We start from the raw sequence: 22,559 nt of genomic DNA, 5'->3' as shown, positions 1-22,559 counted from the left end.
GCGAGTAGGTGGAGGTGTCTGAACCGACGGCTGGGTGGTGGCAGCAGCTGGCCGTCGGGGCAATAATTGCCTCTGTCTGCTCCTGGGCGGTCAAACTGCTGGGTGAAGTCCTCGACCGCACCGCCGAAGAGGCCAACCTGGGAGAGGGGGACACCGAGCAGACGGGTCCGCTCGGCATCCCGCTCCGCCAGGTCGAGCCATAGATGATGCTTCTGGACCACACTGGTGGCCATCACCTGACCAAGGGAGCGAGCGGCCACTTCCGTCGCCCGTTGAGAGCGAGGTCGGTGGCAGCTCGCAGCTCGCCTGTCAGTCCCCAACCTTGTGCATATCCCTGAGCAGCTAGTAGGGTGCTCATCGTATGCAGGGCGGAGGCTGCCTGCCCGCCGCTCTATAGGATCGCGCCGCCATAGACGACAAGAACCTACAGGCTTTGGACGGGTGCGCGAGAGTACCGCGGAAGTACGCGCGCTGCGGACACCGTTGCATCGCAACAGAGCGCTCCACCGGGGGAACCCCAACACACCCACGGCAACCGCACCGTCGAAGGGAGGAAAGGCGGGGGAAACTGAAAACGCTCTCGGGAGGTCAAAAGAGCCCTCCAAGTGCGTGTCAGTTCCGCATGCAGCTCGGGAAAAAAGGGAATTGGGGTCGACCGTGGCCGTGAGGCGGCAGCCTTGCCCAAAAACCAATTCGGGACAGGGCGGAGTTCCACTCCAGCCCGACACTCGTGGCGGCCCGAGATAGCATGGCCATCATCTCGGGATCAGACACAGCCACGCTGTCGCTCCCGAGGGAGGCAACGCAGCCGCATCCTCACTTCCCGAGGAGTCAAGCCCGCCTTGTGATGCTGCGATCAACATCGCATCATCCTCTGGAGCACCGAACGAAACAGACGGTACCTGCGAAGAGGCAGACGCCTGAAGCAATAAAGCGCTCGCTGGTTTTAACACTGGAGCGGTGGGTGTGGCCCGAGGAGCTAGCGTCGGGGGTTGTGCCACACAATCACCGTCATATGACCCTGTCTGCGAGTCGAAGAGCTTCTAGAAGAAGAAGCAGAACGAGTAGCGGACACGGGGACTCTCACTTTATCAGATCATTGAGTCTAGATCGCAGTGTAGAGATGCACATGTTCCCACAGAAGGAACATGAGTCATCCACGAACGCTGCTACTGCATGCTGAATGCCCAGGCACACAGAGCAGCGACCGTGACCATCAGAAAATGACATGAATCGACCGCACCCAGAAGAACACGGGCGAATCGTCTTTAAAAAGACGTGCCTCGTGCAGCTCTTTCAATAGAGAGGAGGAAATTCACTCTTTCAGCGCTGAGGCGACCAGGGAGAAGCGCAAAGTCTGGCAGACCACTGCTCAGATCGCAGGCAATGCAGAGTCTCGCTGGGTACCACCGTCACACCAACACTGAAGAGGACGCTTGTCTCGAAGAGTCTTGAATCAGTGAGAATGGCTTGAGGAGTGAAGAAGTCTCTTGGATCTGAAGCGAAAACATACTGCGGTTGCGTTCACTTCCTCCTTTTATACCCACGGGGTGGGGCGGAGTACGCTATGCAAATTCCGCAGCCCCAAGGCATTTTCATGCCATTGGCTCGTTATTAAATACTCGAAGAGGATTGGCTTTCTATGCGAAACCCCCATTCTCCGTCACTCCTGACGTAACTCGGAGTGACTACGAAAGGGAACTGTTTTTTTATAACAAAAGGAACTAAACATTTAAATACAATACACAAAAATGTATAAAAGAAAAAAGTTTCACTTTAAGAATAAAAGTTATCACACAATAATGTCTCATTAGTATTGTTAGTTAATGCATCAACATTAACAAAGAGCAATATCTACATTTGTTACAGACGTTATTACTCTTTTTTAATGTTGGTTAAAAAATACAACTGATAATTGTTAGTTTTTGTTAGCTCAGATTTTGATTTAAATATTGTTAAATGTTGAAACTAGATTAAGATTAAGATTAAGATTCAACTTTATTGTCATTACACAAGTACGAGTACAAGGCAACGAAATGCAGTTTGGGTCTAGCCAGAAGTGCAATAGCAGCAAGTGCAGGATATCAGTGCAGTGGTTCCATAAGTGCAGTACATGGATATGTACTGAATCAATATAGAGTGGATACTAATTAAAAACAATTATTTTTCCAAATAAATTAGTTCTATGAATATAATATACAAATAACTATTATTGTGAGCAGAATTTACAGTTAGATATGTACAGAATATAATATACTATATGCAGATGAATATCACTATCAACAGAATTTTATGTACAAAAAATAATATACAGATAGTTATTACTATAAGCAACAGTGGATCAGTGAGGGTTAGAGTTCAGTAAAGAAACAGCTCTGGGGGAAAAGCTGTTCTTTAGTCTGCTGGTCCTGGTCCGGAGGCACCTGAAACGCCTACCGGAGGGCAGGAGAGAAAACAGTCTGTGGGCTGGGTGAGAGGAGTCCTTAAGGATGCCACGAGCTCGGTGCAGACAGCGTTTCTTTTGGATGTGCTCGATGGCAGGTAGTTGAGTCCCAATGATACACTGGGCAGTTTTCACCACCCTCTGCAGTGCCTTGCGCTCTGCAACAGAGCAGCTCCCATACCACACTGTAACACAGTTGGTCAGAATACTTTCTATTGCACAGCGATAGAAGTTCACCAGGATAGTTGAGGAAAGCTGATTCTTCCTCAGTGTCCTCAAAAAGAAAAGGCGCTGGTGAGCCTTCTTGACAAGGCAGGAGGTGTTAAACTAACATTAACTAAGATTAATAAATGCAAGTATTTTTATTGTTAGTTAATGTTAACTAATGGAGGCTTAATACAATTGGAGGCCGAACAATAATACAAATCCTAAAATGTTCCAACTGCATGTTTTAGTCCTGATTAAAATGTAAAAATGTTTAATTTTGTAAATAAAAAGCCTAGTAAGTCTAAGTATTTAAGTGTTTAGTGCTGGGATGAACACCTTTGTGAATACAAAAATCTGAATAACTGTTTAAAACATGTTATACTGTGCAGAAACAGAAAGTAGTGCAGCTGTTTTGTCTACAGGGTCAACAGGGTAATGGCTGCATTTCTGCTGTTCCATCAGAGCCATCCATTTCATTTCTGCTTCACTTTTTCTGCTACAGTATGTCATCATTCCAGATTACAATTTGTAAATTTTTTCAATATTTCAGCAAATGTAATTTGCGGTCTCAAATGAACCCCAACAGTTCATATTATTTATTGGTCCAAAATTAATAACATTTTAAAATTTAATAACATTTATAACATTTAACTGTTTAACTTTTACTTATCAAAAAGTTTATTCTGTTTGTTGTGGGACATGGCAAATTTCAGAAAAAAAAGACGTACACAAAATATTGGGGCTTGTTTTGAGAACACTATTTCCCACCCAAAACACAATGGCTGTGTCCGAAATCTCCACTCAAAGAACCCTACCTCCTATGTAGGGGGTAGGGAGTAGAGCACTATATAGTAAGCTCACCAGCATAAAAAAACACCACTTTCAGACACTACTCGATCGTCTTTCGGCGCCGTTGATTACGTCATTGCTGTCGCCCGTCCGTCTTTTTTACGATCAGCGCAATGCATGATGGTATGTAGGGCTTGGGGTAGTGACCATCGGTTGTACACTACTTTTCAAAATGCATTCTGGGATACATTGAGTAGACTATATAGGGTATAATAATCATCACTATACATTCGAACAGCACTACAAAATTGTGAGCTCACTATATAGTCCACTATATAGTGAGTAGTGGGAGATGAAGTCCAAGCCGGTTCCTGGCTGCCCTGGATGAGTTTATGATTGACGAACATAGCTGAATGGAGAAGTTGTGATGAACTGTTTGGTTGGCTGAGACCACAAGAAGGCTTCACAAGGTTGAGTTGAATGTGGTGGTCCTTCATCCAGCATGAAATGTATGGAAGCACATGGCTAGCAATATTCAATTTGAAATGCAATATGCTAAATGACAATGCAATATGTAATATGGCATTGCATTCTGTATTTAAATTTATATTTTACATTACCATTCTAGCTACGTTTGGTGCAAAATGAAAATGATATTACATTATTTACATTTGCAATTTCATACACTAGCTTTAATATGCATATTGAAATGCTTTATAAGTGGCAAAATTAAAATTAAAATGCATTACAGAAATGATTTGATATGTGTAACATGTTCAAGCAAAAACTGTGGCAAATGTTTCTTAATTGCATTACACTCACAGACAAGACACTTGCGATTGCATTTTCATGAAATGTCCCGCAATGAATGTTGCAAAACTCAATGTGCACATTAAAAATGCATTCCGAGCTGATCACGGAAGGCAGGGCTTGGCAACAACAGGTAAACAACAAGTTATGGCCATGTTACGTGTTTGAGGTGTTGGAAAAAAATACAGAGCTAATACAAGCGTTCAATTCTTTAGCAGATGAAGTGGACCGTAAGCAGAGACACAGTAATATTTCCGAAGATTAGTATGTAGGTGATAGAACAGAATGTTGTTGGAAATCTGGGAACATTTTCTGCCTTCTCGGGTGCCGACACCCGTTTGGCTGCTGACCTCTTAAAGGTGGTGGAAGAACAGTTGTATTCTGACAGGGGAGTGGGGAGACCACCCGCGAAGATCCCTGGCGAGGCCATAGAGGGGTATCTTATGTATGGTTTAAAAGTTAAAGATATCACGGCCTTGTATGGAGTTAGTCGATGGACAGTACATAGCGGAATGTAGCAGTGTGGACTGAAGTAAACTACAACTTAAATATATTTCCATATACGCTTAATAATCTTCGGAAATACTACCGTTTCTGTGTTCACGCCCCACTTCATCTGCTAAACAATTTAACGCTCGTATTAGACCTTAAAACACGTAACATAGCCATAACATGTTATGTTTACTTCTAAAGAAATTTTCTAAAAGTTTACAATTTAAAAGTTCACCAAACATCGCAAATACATCAAAAATGACTTTTGTGTTTGGTTGCACAAATCTTGACTAGATCATGTTGTAACACTTGTAACACTCATTACTAGTTAGTTCCCATGATCTTCACTTTAGAATACGGATCCAAATAATTACTAATTCATAGAAGTATGAAGTACCACTTTCATCTCTGTGCGCTATTACTTACTAATTGTAAATGTTCTAAATTCATAGGAGTATGAAGTACCACTTCCATCTCTGTGCGATATTACTTACTAATTTGTTCATCAGTGTTTCTTTTTAGTTAATAGTAGTGTAAGAAACTTTTCTTTCCTTGTAGAAAAGTAAGCAACTGAGGAGACCAGGAGACTTTTGAGGTATCTTTCACGCAGAAGTTCTTTATTGCGTCGCTGTAGTCATCTCAGAGATAGTCTGACTAAGGGAAAACATTCCCTTACAATTTATACATTTAGAGGGGAGGAGTTTACATTGAGGGGGGAGAAACTGAAACAAAGCAATGTAAATTATTCAACAGGCATCTCAGTTCATCAGCATAGCAGGTTTCTGTGCCTTGAGATGCTAATCTGGAGGAGTTACATTGAGAAGGAGACTGAAGAAGAAGGAACACACCCTACTCTGACCCTACACCCTGCCCTACTCTCATTACCAATTCAATTGAAACAGCATAACTATTCAAATGCTGATAGTAGCCAGGAACTCTGGTTCCAGAGAGCCATCCCAGTGCTAAAGACAAAAAGGTGGAAGTCTCCCTTATAGCTAATCCAATCAAAAACAGGACTATCGGGAAAGGAGACTCTCGCTGGAGACTCAATAATCATCTACTAAACTTTCAGGTTTCATACCATTGGAGACAAATTTGTATTCTTCCAATTCCCCCTTTGGGAGTTCTAAATAACTCCCACACTATATACAAATTTAAACAATTAAAAGTTCATTCTTGTAACTTTTGCTAGTTACAGGCACATCAACTCATGTTCTGTTTGCTTTTTCTATAATTGCGTGCTGACACAGAAAACAAACATGCAATTAGGGTCCGTGAAGTTCTTACGGATAATAGTCTTTACTGGTTGGAACGGTGATTTTCTCGTGAGAGGTGTGACGCATTTTTTTGGATGAAACACTTGATACTGTGGACACATAGATTGTACGCTAATAAGAGAAACAACAGCAGAATTGCTATTTCCTTCATCCACATCCACGGTTTACCAATCAAGTTTCCGAACCATGTCGAATTGTCTTCAGTCATTTTCTTTAATTCAGTTGAAAGATCAAGAATGTCTTGTTGGATTTTGGTCAAGTTTTCTGTGGGGTCCATTAACCCGGTGCAGCACTCAGGACCAATGATGGTACAGCCTCCTCCTTGTGATGCAAGAATGTAATCCAAGGCCACTCTGTTCTGTAAGATCATTATCTTGTGTGAAGCGAGAGTGTTTGTGATGTTACCCAGTGCTAATGCTGTATCATTGGCCAATTTTTGTACAGAATTCGATAAGCTTCTGACTTGATCCAAGGCCTGCATGACACCATAAGACGGTATTAATGCTCCAAGAGTTCTTGACCTTGTTTGTGCACAAGTGAGTCCAGGAATGCACCCATCTTCTTGGTTTGTGGTGGGAGCTGAATTTTGTAGCTGTGGGGAGCTTGAGGTGGAATGTGTATATTCTCTGATAGCTGGTAGAATATAAACCAGCGTGCATCTTCCGTTGAACTGGCTGGGGAGGATTCTGTAAACAGAAGTTCCACATAACCAAAAAGTGTCAGGTGGTGGAGGGATCATACACAACTGGTTTACTGCAAAAAAAATTGGTAGTGATGGGTTCCTTTATAGACAACTTTTCAAGTCATTTTCCTGTTTCTCTTCGGTTGTTAGAACATACACATGGGATTCTTCTTCTCCTCTTTTAATCACAAATCTGCAGCGTTCACGAGGAATTTCACCTAGTGGAGTCGATGCTGGAGCATTATTTTCCATGCACCTGTAGAACATCATCGGCAGAAGTACATCTGTCATGATGGGAGTAGCTGAAGTTAGGTTGCAGGATGGTAGTCCTGGAATGCAACATGAAGAAACTGGAGGAAGTGTTATGTTGTGGCATGTGTCCTTGTTGTATAATCCACTGGTATGATGATTAAATAAGTCGTGTCACATTTGGAGACAGGATGCGCCACCCATGGGATTCCTGCTCCTACTTAAGGTGCGTGTGGCATGAACACGTTCTTTCCTGCAAACAATGCATTTCTTGACATATTCATGAGTTCTAGGAATATGTTGTTTCTGACGTCCACACTTTGTGTGATGTCCAGGATGGTTAGTAGGACGACAATCTTGATCATGTTTAATGGATGACTGAAGGTTCTGTAAGTCTTTTCTCTGTGTTGTTTTTTTTTCTTTACTTTGGTGATGGTTGGCACGGCAGTGGGTCTCGTTGTTTTTCTGGAAGTGGTGTCTTCCTACACAGGTGACGGGTCGGTGTGTATGGGTCTCAGGACAGCCATCAAGTGGTATCTGCACAGAGGAAGACAAAAGACAGGAGAGCAGTATTTCTTCAAAGACAAGGGTTGTATCCTGCTGAGTAAACACTGAGTCTGCTATTGTTCCCTCTGCTATGGTTATTCCTTCTTTCCCTGTTTCTTATTTTCAGACACCTAAAGAAACACAGTGAGGTGAGGATGGACTAAATGGATGGGGAAAGCCTATGAGGGAATCTTCGCCCAAGGGGTGACCCCCGACGCATATGGCATTTCGGTTCTTCCCTTGGTTTCCTCACTGGTTCTTGTCCTATCCTACCCCTGTCAGTGGCAGAACTTTGCAGAATACTTTGCAATGTGACAGAACACTTTTCAATGTGACACATAATACCAAGCTTTTTCTTCCTTGACACAATACTGCCAATCAACATCCCTTGATGGGGCACATGCCACTTAGGCTCTAATGGCTTGACCTGTCCTGTGACATGTGTACTTTGATCTGCGTAACTCAATTATGAGTTATTTCTCCTTCATCCTCTAACAAAACATCAGTCATTGTAGACATCATACGCGAGAATGGGTGAGGGTAGTTAAACCAATTTCCCCAATGGTAAAATGTGACAAAATTGACTTTTGCTTCATTCATTAGTGCTAATACTGCCTGTGTATGGCGGCAAATCAAAGTCAAAAAGATTCGAGCGCACAACCGATGCTGGCGCATGCGGTAAATGACTTTCGCGAGAGGAAAAAAGGGGAGTCCCGCCCCTCGACTGTCAAAAATAACATTTGTTCGAGCGAGCAAAAGCAGCAGGCGAGAGCAGATCAAGTGCGAGAGCGTGTGGAATGATCATGCGCGCGCGAGGAAATGTCATGAGCGCGCGTGGTTTATGAATGAGCTCGCGAGTCCCTGTTTCCTCGCGCGTGGATCTGTTTTCTTCTCACGAAAGTCATTTACCACGTGCGCCAGCATCGGTTGTGCACTCAAATCTTTTTGACTTTGATTTGCCGCCATACCTGTGGGCATTTACAGTCTGACCTAACACTATTATTGATGAAAGGCCTGTGCTGTAGAATAACATTTAAGGCTGTGAGTTTACTTAAAGCAGTCCCCCAAAGGAAAAGCTGAGACAGTCACTTTCCTTTTGTTCCGTTAAACAAACATAAGTTGTTGTTTTTTTTATCTCTGTTATAAGTTACTGGGGAAATTAAGCACTCACAGTCCAAATGGTTAACACGTCAACAAGCTGCCCCACCCGTTTAAAGACGTGGGGAATGTCGGCTTCAGAGTAGCAAGCGAACTGAGAAGTTGGGCAAAAAGGTTGACTTCTTTAAAGTTCTTTCTTCTTTTTCTACACTCTCTGCTCCAATGTCCCGGCTGAACACAGTAATAACACCTGCCCTCTCTCTTAGGACATTTATGTTTCTGTGGGTTTTCTGTGCTGACCTTAAAAGAGGCTGCTGCAATTTGTACTCTTGCCTTAACATCACAATCTCTTTCCCAAGCAGTTAAACCTGTCCAGGTTACTTCTGTTCTGTGAGACCAAGTCAGATCCAAAAATGGCAAAGCTCTTCTGTAGTCAGCTATAAGGCCATCTGACCAGATGCGGACCAGCGGTCCTTTGTCATTGAGTACACTTTCAGAATCATCCACTATTCCACTGTACGTTACAGGTGACTGACAAAACCTCTCAGTGTATTCATTCACAGTTTCTTCTTTCTTTTGTACACAGTTAGTAATTCTAGACCAATCTATCTTGGGTCCTAGGATATTCTTTAGGATTTTCAAAACACCTTCTCTCAATTCATCTTTTCTGGCATGTTGTAGTTCAGAAGTAATAGCAGACTCAAAACTGTTGAATTCAGATTCAGTTAGAATTTGAGACATTAACTGTGCGACTTCTGTCAACGACATGTCGTAGAGACGCATTTTATTGACCAATGCTCTTCTAAATTCAGAAAACTGTGTGCGTGCTGAAGGCAAACTCTGTGACAATCTCTCTATGTCTCCAGGTCCAAGTGTTTTGGCAACAGTTTGGATATGAACAACAGAAGCACTGGAAGGAACAGTTTCTGACTCTTCAATTCCCTGCGATCTTTTTCTAGCCCCACACACGTTCACTGAATTTACATGCTTATCAGTTACTGATGGGATGTCTACATCTCTTTCAAAGAATGCTTGTAAATCAGGGTATGTTATCAGGCTGACTTACTACTTCCACTTCAGTTTTTTCTGCATCTTTGTTGCGGTTCAATTTCTTGGTCAATGCGGAAACTCTAGCCCGTAGCTCTTTGTTCTCTTTCTCTAGCTCTGACTTTTGCTCAGACTGTTGTGTAGCTAGTGCTAAACCAAACTCTCTATGGCAACAGATTATGCCTTTCATGTTTTTCTTTCTGATACATGCTCCCAGTACGTTTTTACACTCATCTACCGACCAAATCTTGTCTGGATGAATCTCATATTTCTGTGTTAGTTCTTTCCTCACTTTTTCAGTAACTATTAGGTTCATTTGTTCTCCTAATAGTGCTTTGGATTCACTATTTCTCAGTTGAACCAACCTAGCATTTTTCCTAACCATTTTGTGATATTCTTTACCACACACAAAACCTTAAAAAACGAACCTTTCTCTGGTCAACAGAGGCTACACTTGTTTACATAGATCGACTATTGTTAAAACCTTCTTTGACAGAGCAAAGGAAATCCACAATATTACTAGCACTTTATGCTAATCTTCCCTGCTTGTACAGAGGATCAAACTTTCATCTCTAAAGTAACTTTTTAGAGGGTAACACCACAAAATAACAAAAACACAAACTATTAGCATGTTATGCTAATTTTCCCTGAAAGAAAATGGAAAGGATCTTTCACCTTCCTAACTTTTAGAGGATACGACCACAATAACTAGCACAAAAATGCTAATCCTTCTCTGCGAACAGAGGTTATCACCAATATTAACACGTAATGTTAATCTTCCCTAAGTTTAGAGGATATCTTCTCTAGCAACGTAGAGGCACTATTCCGTTAAACAAACCTTCCCTGACTTATTCAGATGATATCTTACAACTTCCCTGACTTATTCAGAGGATCCCAAAATATCAACATTTAATGTCAATCTTCCCTGCCTGACAACAGAGGATACCTTTCATCTTTAAAAGACAACTTTTAAAGGATAACTTTAGTTAATCAGACACTACAGCTGTCTGATAACTCTCTGACGGCGCAGAGGCACAACTTTGGTACTGGTCTGGTTCTTTGAATAGAGTGAAAACTCACCGAATCATTGCTTGTATGAAAAGATTCCGTCTGGAACTCAGTCAAAAAAAAAGTTCTTTTTGTTCTTGTTCTGGAGACTCTCGCTGGACACTCAATAATCATCTACTAAACTTTCAGGTTTCATACCATTGGAGACAAATTTGTATTCTTCCAGTAGTTACTAGATTGTAAATAAATCTTTTTCAGTAGTTGTCTGGGAAGCATTAAAAAATAGTAGTTATTGATTAGTTAATAGTGAACTACCACCTTTATCTGTGTGCTATTACTAGTTAATTAATCAAAGTTTCTTGTTAGTTAATAATAATTACTAGATTGTAAATATTGTGTTGCTCATTGGTTCTTGTGTAGTTATTCATTAACGAACAAACCTCATTCTAAAGAGCCCATTTTCATGGAGGATCTTATACATTAAACACTGGTTTGTGTGGATTATCAGGTTTTTAAAATTGATAAAGTTGTATTTTACAAGAATATGACAATGATGGAATCGTCTGGCTTTCTTATCATGAATCTTTAGAGAACTTTTATATAATGACTCAAGTGGCCTGAGTGCAGATTTACAAGCCTGTGACCAACTTTTCATACAATAAAGAAAATGTGAAAAATCCATTGCATTTAAATAGGCTCCTGAGGGCTCGATTGTAAGGGAATTTAGAATGTGTCTATTTGGCAATTTCATGCTTTATACTTGGGCTAGCTCGTAACATCTTAAGTCATCTGTTCAAAATGAAGGACAACACAACTGTGATAGGCCCACATGGAATCTATGCATTGTTTTGTGCTGGTTTAAGAAAATATGCTGAATTGAAATAAATATATGCAACGGGTACAACTTTGTGAATGAAGGGCGGAAATTCTGCTGAGCTTTCAGTGGAATTCTGTGGGCTTGAATTCAGTGTAGGTCTACTGATTGCACGATTTATTTACAAAGTGAACATCAATCTTCCAGACCAGTGGCTCAGTGGTTCATGTAGGTTGTCTACAAACCAGAAGGTTGGTGGTTCAATCCCCAGTTCCACCTGACCAAGTGTCGCGGAGTCCATAAGAAAGACCTGCTCCCGACGAGCTGGATATGGCGCCTTGCATGGCTGACACTGCCGTCGGTGTATGAGTTAGTGAGTGAATGGGGGAATGTGAGGCAAAATGTAAAGTGCTTTGGTAGCCTTTGGGTCTGTGAAAGCGCTATATAAAAGCAGTCCAGTTACATAAATGACAAAACAATAATTACAAAAATTAAATTTTTATTGTGATATTCTTTTCATTTTAAAAATAATTGTTTTGACTGTAAAAAAATGAACAATCACAATTCATGCGCATATAACATGCGCGCTCCCGAACCTCTCTCCTTTTTATATACAGTCTGACGACAGCTGACGACAGTCTGATAATAACACCAAAAAACAACCTGCCTCCAGCACAACACAAACTCCAACACAAACTCCACATAAATATAATAAACAAAACAAAAATGTATCTGCTGAAGCTCGTCATGTGTGAGGTGAAATGTGAATCGGATCGACTTAGGATGAAGAGCGCTTGAATTGGAGAGACCTCCGCTATTTTTATTGTGACAAATTACAAGTTTTCTGATATGCTGAAATAATGGTAAACTGTAATGCAATAGCAAGGTAAACTAAAACATACATGAGACATGAAATTAATACTAAAGACTGTTCCAGGATAACAAAAGATAGGATTTTTTAATTTGGGGGGACCAAGCTGTCAGCAAATGATTTAAACTCTCTTTGTTATTTTGCATGATTTGGGCTTCAACTAGTGCTCAAGTAGTTACTTAGCATTATTTGGGCTAATGATTTGGACTAAAAAGCCAATGGGGGATTCTTATTTGAAATCATGGATTACAACAATGAACAAAGGTCAAAAAAATAAATAAATAAAAGGCCTTCCTGATCACCACTAGCAATGCATGATCAGACTGTTATTTGACTAGTATTCCAATCACCCATGTCAACTCAAGTCAAGTCACGTTTATTTATATAGCGCTTTTTACAATACAGATTGTTACGACCTCCTAGTCCAGGGTTAGGGACGCCAATAACAAAAAAACAATATAAATATCCCCTCTCCTGTCCCAGATCACAAACAGAGTACCACAACACAATATAGTGTCAAAAGAATAAGCTTTTTCATTTACGCAGAAATAAAGAAAGCAGAAAGTGTGAATCTTCAGGAGGGGTTCAAGCCAAAATAACAAACCAAAATGAATTCTACCTAACGCAGAATTAAATATAAATTACCTAACAAATGAAAATCCCCAAAGACAATACAACAAACTTCCCTTACTCCCTAACTAGTCAATAACCAAGAGAAAATGTTTAATAAAAAAAATGGCAACCTTCTTCCTACGGCTTTCTAAATAAACATTCAAACATTAATTTAGTGACATAAATCAAAAACAAAGACGAATAAATGCAAATCAACAAACACAAGGAAATAAACTTACGACAATCAAATCAAGAGAAAAAAGTGTCCTCTTAATCACACCGTGAGTATTCCCCACTAAGGAAACTCACTAAAAGATCAAAACATCAACATGAATGATCTCAACAACATGTCTGGGGCAGGAGACAAGGACCACGGAACTCCGCGACGTGTGTTCTAAGGAGCTCTGTATCACTGCAGTCTGTCTCCGCTTTTAAGCGCTCACGCTCCTCATCGTAATCGGCCGCAGCTGAACCCAATCAAGGCCTGCACAGAGGGAGAGAGAAAGAGAGAGAGAAAGAAAGAGAGGAACGAACTGCACACACATCAAATAACAACACCAAATTAGAAAAATAACATAACAACAAAACACATTACATCCTAGTACGTAACAAGATTGTATCAAAGCAGCTTCACAGTGATAACATTAAAGTAATACAACACAGACCAATAATATTGTTGAATATTAAATGTCCCCAACTAAGCAAGCCAAAAGCAAGGCAACAGTGGCAAGGAACCAAAACTCCATCAGGTGATTGAATGGAGAAAAAAACCTTGGGAGAACCCAGTTCTCCTCTGGCCAACGAAATAACAGTGATTACAAACCAAATTGGATCGAAACATTAAGAGAATTGTCCATTTCCATCTGTTTGGAAGTCGAAGTAATCACGCCGGTTTGGAGACGAGATGTTGGGAATCAATGCCGATGGCTGTAGTGTCGATGAGGCCGACACTTAAGGATGAGTCGGGATGGGTCCAGGCCCAGGTCCACAATAGAGGGTCCCTCGGGATAAACAGAGAAACTGATATTAGCATAGACGCCATCCTTCTTTTGATGTACCAAGTACATCAGGATTTACGGGACGTGTTCCCGGTTCCGGCTGATCTAAACTATGCAGCCTAATTTGAATTTAGGAAGTCTTGGAAGTTCTAGGAAGTTTTGTGTTATGTGTGTGTGCTAGGCCAAAGAGATGTGTTTTAGTCTAGATTTAAACTAACTGATTTATCTGCTTCTTGGACAATGTTAGGAAGATTGTTCCAGAGTTTTGGTGCTAAATAGGAAAAGGATCTACCACCAGCAGTCGATTTTGATATCCTAGGTATTATCAATTGGGCAGAGTTTTGAGATCGCAATAGACGTGAAGGACTATAATGCGTTAAGAGCTCGCACAAGTACTGCGGAGCTAAACCATTTAGTGCTTTATAAGTAATCAGCAATATTGGTAACCGGTGTAGATTTTTATTGTGCGTCAGCCTGCATCTGCCCCGATCTGATTCTGAAGCAGCAGTGGGCCGGGACACTACTTTGGCTAGCGAAAACACTGGTTAATCCTCTGGTTTACCGATTTTTGTCAACTTTCGTAGGGATAGAGGGCGGGGGATGGATCGGGTCACTATGAATCTGGGGAGGTCATATCCCCCACCCCCCTCCCTAGTGCCATCTGCGCCCTGGCCACTACTATCATATTGTTTATAATACACATTTCCAGACACGTTCAATACAGTAATGTTACTTCCTACGATCTTACTGTTACTGAAATTGTTTAGTCTAGTTCATTAACTGTTTTCATTATCATACATTCACCTATGTTGACATTGCTGATTGGGAAAGATACACAAATATTTAGTGAAATGCCTTATGCTAGATAGCACCACAAATGTAACGTTATCATGGTACAAGCATGGGGCATTAGTTCAACGTCAAGCTGATAAAACTAAGTAGCCTATTATCGTAATGTTGCAGTGGGAGTTTACATGATTTTCCAGCATGTTGTGTGATGCTTTCTCCGGTGTGTTGAATGTCTCAGTGTGGCCAAGTACCGTGAGTGCTCGCTCTTGTGTTCGAGCATGCGCTAGAGCACGAGCACTCTTGTAAAAATTGGTTGCAATCTGAAACATCACCGATAGAGGCTGCTAAAAATGCATACAGCACCTTTAAAGTTCAGAAAAAACAAATATTTTCTAAAGCCCTATTTGAGACATGACTATTTTTCCTGGAGAACGTTAGAGAAATCATCGAAAACATTCCCATCTCTTTAATAAACACAGAGATGTTAGTCCCCTCTTAATCGGTAAATGAAAACAGACTAAATTAAAGCTGCAAGCAGCGATGAAAATGGCCCTCGCACCCGTGCTATTCCCACCCGGTGGCTTTAGGAAGACAGAGCACGGTGGGCAATGTGCTTTTTATTAGGTAAATATACAGTAGGTGTAATATGTAGTATATGACACTTATAAAACATGTTAAATTTGGAGCACATTGGAAATTGCATGCTTAAGTTACAACAACTGCCTTTTGCATGTATATTATGTGTTAGCACTTAGCTAAGTGTTTTCTAGCATTGTAGTATGTTGTTAGCATGTTTAACATTTGGTGGCACTCTTTTATATGTTTATTAGGAGTCCATAACAGTGTTAAACATGTCCTTTCCTGTGGCCTGTAGGTGGCGCTATTGCTGTAACTAAATATTCTCATGTAGATGTGTTCAGGCCATGACTCTTATTAAACATTTGAAGTTTGGGGCAGATGGGACATTGACTTTTTGAGTAACAAAATTATAATTGTTTGAATTTGCATGCTTTATAATTAGTTAAGTATTGCTAGCATGTTTTGCAATGTTACAAGTATGTTGTTAGCATGTTTGGCACTTGCTGGCCCTTTTTATGTTATTAGGAGTCCACAACAGTGTTACACTTGTCACTTCCTGTTGCCAGCAGGCGGCGCTGTGACTTACTGAATATGAGCATGCACATGTGTTTAGGAGATAACTCTTATCAAATGTGTGAAATTTGGCGCAAATGGGACATTGACTTTTTGAGTAACAAATTATAATTGTTTCATTGAATTAGCATGCTTTAGCTAAGTTTTGCTAGCATGTTTTAACATGTTTCTTGCGAGTTTAGAACTCAATGGCATTTTTAACATGTTGTTAGGATGGCATCAACGTCTAAAACATGTCACTTCCATTTGCCTGTAGGTGGCGCTATTACTGTAACTGAATATTCTCATGTAATAGTTTGTGATGTGTTCAGGCTCTTATCATACGTCTGAAGTTGGGAGCAGATTGGACATTCCATACATGAGTTACAGCAAAATCCTATAAAATTGCAGTAATAGCATAGCCTGGATGCCAACCCGAACTCCGCCCACAACATTTTTTGGTCAGGAAGTTCGGTCTGGACTCGATCCATTGAGGAGTAATTATGATCAGACAAGAAACGTTCGGGCAATCAAATTGCCAGGGCGGGCTTTATACGATGATGGACAGGTGATCTGCAAGGACGTAATCATTACATTATCAAAGAGCTCTTAACTGGTTTCCCTGCAGAGATGACTGCAGCTGGAGAATTGAGATATGTAGATTCCGCTGTCACGTCTGTTGTGAAATAAATCGACAGCGCATAGACAAACAGAGAACTGCAATCAAGGCATTTGTCGATCGGAAAGATATTTATGCCATCCTTCCCATATGATTCGGCAAAAGTGTAACTTATCAGCTGGCTCTGACGGTCGCTAAGAAGATGGGACGGAATGAAAAGCCTGTGGTCGTTGTGGTTTCTTCTTTGGTCGCACTCATGGAGAAGTAAGTAAAGGAAGCAACACTCGTTATTTAAATTCTAAAATAAGTAAAGTTAGGCTACGTTCTGTAGTTGACAACTGAATGCAAATATTTCGGACTTACTGCGTTGCTCTGATTGGTTGTAGGTTTACCGACTATCCAATTGAGTGCATAATCAAAGCCCTACGGAGGAGTTTCAGACTCATATTCCGACAAGAAGGAGGAGTATTTCAAATTCCATTGCATGTGTTTTACAAAAAACCCTCAATAGCCAACTTCTTGTTGGCTGGGGTAAAAAGTAAGAGTGTGAAGTATATATGAAACGATGAGATCCACATGTGTACCGAGTTTCATATTATTACATGCAAGCGTGTTTGATTTATGGACCAAGTTTTCGGACCCCGTTGCAGGGGGCGCTGTCAACCCCCCCTGCCACGCCCAGGTACCATCTTCAGCCCTGCAAAATTTCAAGAGTTTTCAAACCCGTTAAGGGCCCCAAAAGCCGCTGAGAGTCTCAAAATCATCAAAAAAAAAAAGAATATTAACCCTTCGGAGTCTTGGGCTATTTTGGCCCTTTTTGAGTACTTTTTAATTTTTTTTTAATTTTGCGACATAAACAAACATTTACCATACCAATTTTTGGTATCATTTTTTTCAGCAAAACATCACCTATATGACCAGACAATTAGTTTATCACTTTGATGTACTGTATCAACATACTGGACCCAAAATCACACAAAAAACACAAAATCCGAATAGAAATATTATAGCTTTTCTACTACAAAAAACACAAACATGCTCAATGAAGCATTTTAAAAGGTTTAAAATGTAAACACAAGTTGTAAATGTCAAAATATACATGTAAAATTCAGATATAATCAAGCTATATACAAAAAAAATATGATTTACAAAAAAGCGAGTGTAGCCATAGGCTTTTTTTTATTTATTTTAGCTTTGCCACTTTTAAAAAAAATGTGCACACAAATATACAAAGAGCTATATTTAAGGCCTTGCATTCCCAGAGTATGAGGGTTCCCAAATAGTGCAAATACAACATAATAAAGGTCAAATTGGGATAAAATGAAACTATATACAGCAAAATGCAGGTGTGGCAATAGGCATTTTTTCTTTTCTTTTTTTGCTTAGAAAGTACAAAACACTTCATGTTCAATTACACAGCTAGCTACATTACAGTGCTTTCATTCCTTGAGTGAAAGGGGTTCCTCAATAGTGCAAATATACCACACAAAAGGTAAAATTAACACAAAATCAAACCATACATTCAACTATTTACAACAAATATCAGGTGTGATTATTTGTGGTTGTTTTTTATATATATATATCTGTGCCAATCCTCAAAACAGTTCATCTAATCTACTCCTAAACTACCAATCTACACCACTCCTAAATTACTCTCAAAATCTACTCAAACTAGCAATAATGTCTCTCTTTCTCTCTCTCTCTATATATATATAACGTATATGTGTCTCTCTTTTACTACTCCGTAAATCTCCTGCCTTTCATTTTCGCGTCTTTGCCTCAGTTGGCTCCTCCTCCTTCATTCCGTAAAATGTGCAGCCTGAAGAGCAGAATCAGCAGATTTACACATTTTTCTCCGTTTTGTTTTATGACAAAAACCGACAAAGTTATTAGAATAAATGCAACGTCTGTCAAATCTCATCTTGCATTCTTTTACGAACGTGTCAATATATGCGTACATTTTTTCATATAAAGTTTAAATTATCATATCTCCGTTCTTACTTGGTCTATCAACACAAAACAAAAAGTAAAATAGAGTTTCAAGTCAGCACTTTCGACAGAAGTGGACGGCAGCACTCAACGTGACTTTGTTTTTATGCTTCGACGTCTTAAACTGGACATGTAACTTGATCACGCCGGCGTGATCGGCGACCCCGAAGTGTTAAAGTTTGATTCGTTGCTATGGCAACATTATCTTAGATATTAAATAATGCTTTCACAGGTCTTTATCTGGCGTGTGTTTACATTATACACATGAAGTTTGAAGCAAATTGGGTAAAAGTAAGAGTGTGATTTCAAAGCATTTTGAAAGTGAAACACTTCCTGCTGCCAGTTGGTGGCGCTATATATTTGACTCACAATAGTCGCATCCATGTGATCGGCCTCTTACAAAGAACACACTGCTGAAGTTTCATCAAGATCAGTTAATGTATGCAGAAGTTATAACACACTTCCTGTTTCATGTTTCTCGCCATAATTTTGTTTCCTCGCCACGGCCAAACCGTTCGAGTTTGAGATATCAAAAATCCCCTCGCAAACTTTCATCCTTCATCGTCTTGACTTCATGCTGACCGAGTTTCAGTGAATTTGGATCAGAGCTCTAGGAGGAGTATTTCATATTCCATTGCAAGCGTTTTACAAACAACACTCAATAGCCGACTTCCTGTTGGGCTGGGGTAAAAAGTAAGAGTATGAAGTATATATGAAACGATGAGATCTACATGTGTACCGAGTTTCATATATTATTGCATGCAAGCGTGTTTGATTTATGGACCAAGTTTCAGGGGGCGCTGTCGAGCCCCCCTGCCACGCCCGGGTACCATCTTCAGCCCGACCCTAGTGGCCGCAGGTTCTGACCCGTATGCAAAGTTTCAAGAGTTTTTGAGCATGTCAAGGGCCCCAAAAGTGCCCGAATAGTCGGTAGAAAAATAAAAGAGAAAAAAAAAAGAAAAATAATCCCAAGGAAAACAATAGGGCTCTGCGCCCTTTCAGGGCTTGGGCCCTAATAATCCTAAGGAAAACAATAGGGCCTTCGCCCTTTCAGGGCTTGGGCCCTAATAAACAGAGCAATTCCAAGAGGGTCCTCTCACCATCGGTGCTCGGGCTCTAAAAGTTATAATTTTTTTATTAACTATTTTGAAATATTTTTATGAAATAAAATATTATTATGAAATATTTTCCTTATAGTGCTAAATACTGTACATTGCTACAGAACCTTTTTTTATTCCCTGCCTGAAACCCTCTGTTTTAGTTCCTGTCCAAAAAACCCAGTGTACTCCCATTGGTCTCTTATCCAATCTTTTAGACTTGGAGTATTTGCTCACAGGTGTGAGCCTTGAAATATCCCTTTCCAACAGCAACTTACAGTCTTGAATAATCGTATCTCTTTTGGCATGACAAGAGTCTAAATGAGTTCATCCGTCAAATCTTTATTAACCGACAGCAGCTTTTATATCTGGGTGGAGAGCAGAGCATTTGATTTGAGTCACACGCAGAATGCAATACTGACTGGAACAGCCTCCGTGGAGAACAGTGGCTACACCTAAAATCATTAGATGACACAGCTCATATCTCCATCGCCGATAAGTTACTGAAACCACACATGGAAAAAACCCCAATACACGGTAGAAACGCAATTGTGCAGCGCAGAGTGACTCTCGCCCTGTATGATGTGACAAACAACTGTAGTCTGGTTCTGTTCACATAGTTTTTTTTCAAAGAATGTGATAGTGGTTACTGAAAATTTACGGATATGGCTTTGGTTATACAATGTTGTCATCACTCCCTTGAAAAATTGTATTTCTGTCATGACAACTCTCGGGAGATTGGTTTGGTACTAGAGATTCATTGGCATGGTAATGGATATGGCAATGTTAATGTATTTGATCTTGAGATCTGCTACGCTGTTGTTGCTGAGCAAGTACCAAGACTTGCTTCTGCGAATGCCTTTACAGACATTGCTGTAAGACTACATGCTGTAAGACATGCTGCTGTACATGTAACATAAATGAATTAACACTGTGGCAGAAATATACAAGTGGAGCGTTTCTGAAAGCATAGTAAGACTCTAGTCAGACTGTAACAGCAAACAATGGCAAGTATTTGAATGCTTGGACAGCAAGCTCATTGACCTCTGATCCAACAGCAATCAAACAGCTGTGCTACGTTGATAAGTTCTAGACCTATCAGCCTGTACCATTCAGAGTTTCATGCCAGAACTATGTAATGTGTGTGAACATAACCATATTAAGGACTTGGATAAGGGATTGTACTGTGTACAGTACTGTGTTCTGTTTCTGTGTGAATTTGGCAATATTTCAAAGGTCCTTACAGCCTACAACAGGAAAATAACCTAAATCCACAATGACACTGACCAGGCAAACAATAAATAGTTTTTCCAACTATATTACCTTTTATTAATTATTGAAAGCACTCTATTTCTATCACTCGCCCACAAATGCACACACACACACACACACACACAGAAACATTATTGCGAACAGGAACTTGTCAGTGCTGGCCTGCGACTTTATTAATAAAATACTTTTTACAAATGAAAAGCTCAATGACCTTTTTCAGTAGAAACATAGTACACTTTTGTTTTCCTTTTCATTTTTACCCTGCATGAATTTTATAGTGTTGAATTTTGGTTTCTGTTGGCTGGTAGGCGAGTTGGGTGTGGAGGCAGAGACATTGTCCTTGCGCAGTGGCTTTAAGTGTGTAACTGCTGATAACAGTGGAGAACTTGCTTGTTTGACAGGGGAGGTGATAGGCCATGAAAATATTTGATCTGCCTCTCACATGATCAAGGCTGACGTGGTTTCTTTGAAAGCGCAGCATTTTGTCAATTAGTTGATTATATGTGGCCTTGTAGTGAAATGTATAGTGGCCTTGTAGAACTAAATGTATAGTTCTTTCAAGTGATCTCTCTGGGGTTACCCTAAAAACATACATGATCTACGCAACAACCGGTAGCTTGAAGTGTTTTGAATGCTTTGATGTTAGGCATAAACTGCACCCTTGCCTGCATAAAGGCATTGCTTTTAGGATTAGAGATTAGCGCTACATCTAAACTTGAACCTACTTCTGAGGTAAGAATGTCAGAAGTCTGTGTATATGCATCTGTGAATATTCAATTAGAAAATGAGGGGAAAACAACAATGACAGTTTCTGGCTTTAGGAAAAAATTGATGTGTATGGAATGCATTCTGTTCCAAGTATAAGTGGTAATTCACCGGGTGGTTTAAGTGGAAAGGGTGTGGTGAAAAAGGAGCAGTTGGAGTTGATCTGCCAACAAAGTAAGAGTGTCATGGATGTAGCATTGTCAGATGAGATGCCATCTCTACATGATATGGATTTGTGTTCACAGGGAGATTGTCTGTCTAGTGTTGATATGAACTAAAGAGCTCTCACAAAATGTTGGAAGAGATTAATGCTTTTCTAGACATTGAATTCTATTTGGGAATCAAGTTAATGTGCCCCCCACGACTGCATACAGTTTTTATATATTTAAAAGCTACATCGATAATGGCAGCTTGAGGCTGTCTGCACTGGAAAAAAGCACATTTAAAAAAAAACATTTGTTCATTAGCAAACAGGGCATCAGTTTACTGGCGACAGTTCATCCAGTGTAGACAAAATTGCTATAGTGCGTTCTATTGGCTTCTGATGCATCTTGTCGCACTTCTTACATCCGGTGTAACATAGCACATTCTAAAGAGATATCCAAATGAGGACTGAGGTACTGCCAGAAATGCCGCCCACAATTAAAAGCACAGCAGGCTTGTTTGAAATATTGTGAATACGATTTTTTTGACACATTGCTTTCTGACGCAACTAGTCCCTCCCTTTACCTCTGTAGATAAAATGCAGACGCTACAAAAATGTCTTTATTATTAATTAAGACCAGACATTTTTAAGACCAACTAGTTTGTTGAGGGTTGATTTGTGAAGGACTACACGCCTGTGCAAATATACTGTATATTAAAACGCGAATACCTATGGACTGAACATGTGATGCGCATGTGCGTGCCGTCTGCGTTTTCACGGGTTTGCGTTTTTGAGGTTTGTGCAGAGAT

At 40.3% G+C, this 22,559-nt stretch overlaps 1 protein-coding gene across 1 annotated transcript in view; it reads left to right on the top strand.

Annotated features, from left to right (window-relative positions):
- kcnk5a (potassium channel, subfamily K, member 5a) overlaps positions 1 to 22,559 on the top strand; it is a 74,420-nt gene that overhangs the window by 36,824 nt on the left and 15,037 nt on the right. The gene's annotated exons all lie outside the window — the stretch shown is intronic.

The sequence above is a fragment of the Pimephales promelas genome, chromosome 15 (assembly GCF_988280905.1).
Source record: "Pimephales promelas chromosome 15, fPimPro1.hap1.1, whole genome shotgun sequence".
Taxonomy (NCBI): domain Eukaryota; kingdom Metazoa; phylum Chordata; class Actinopteri; order Cypriniformes; family Leuciscidae; genus Pimephales; species Pimephales promelas.
The sequence above is the reverse complement of the archived record's forward strand: the minus strand, read 5'-3'. Positions and strand labels throughout refer to the sequence as shown.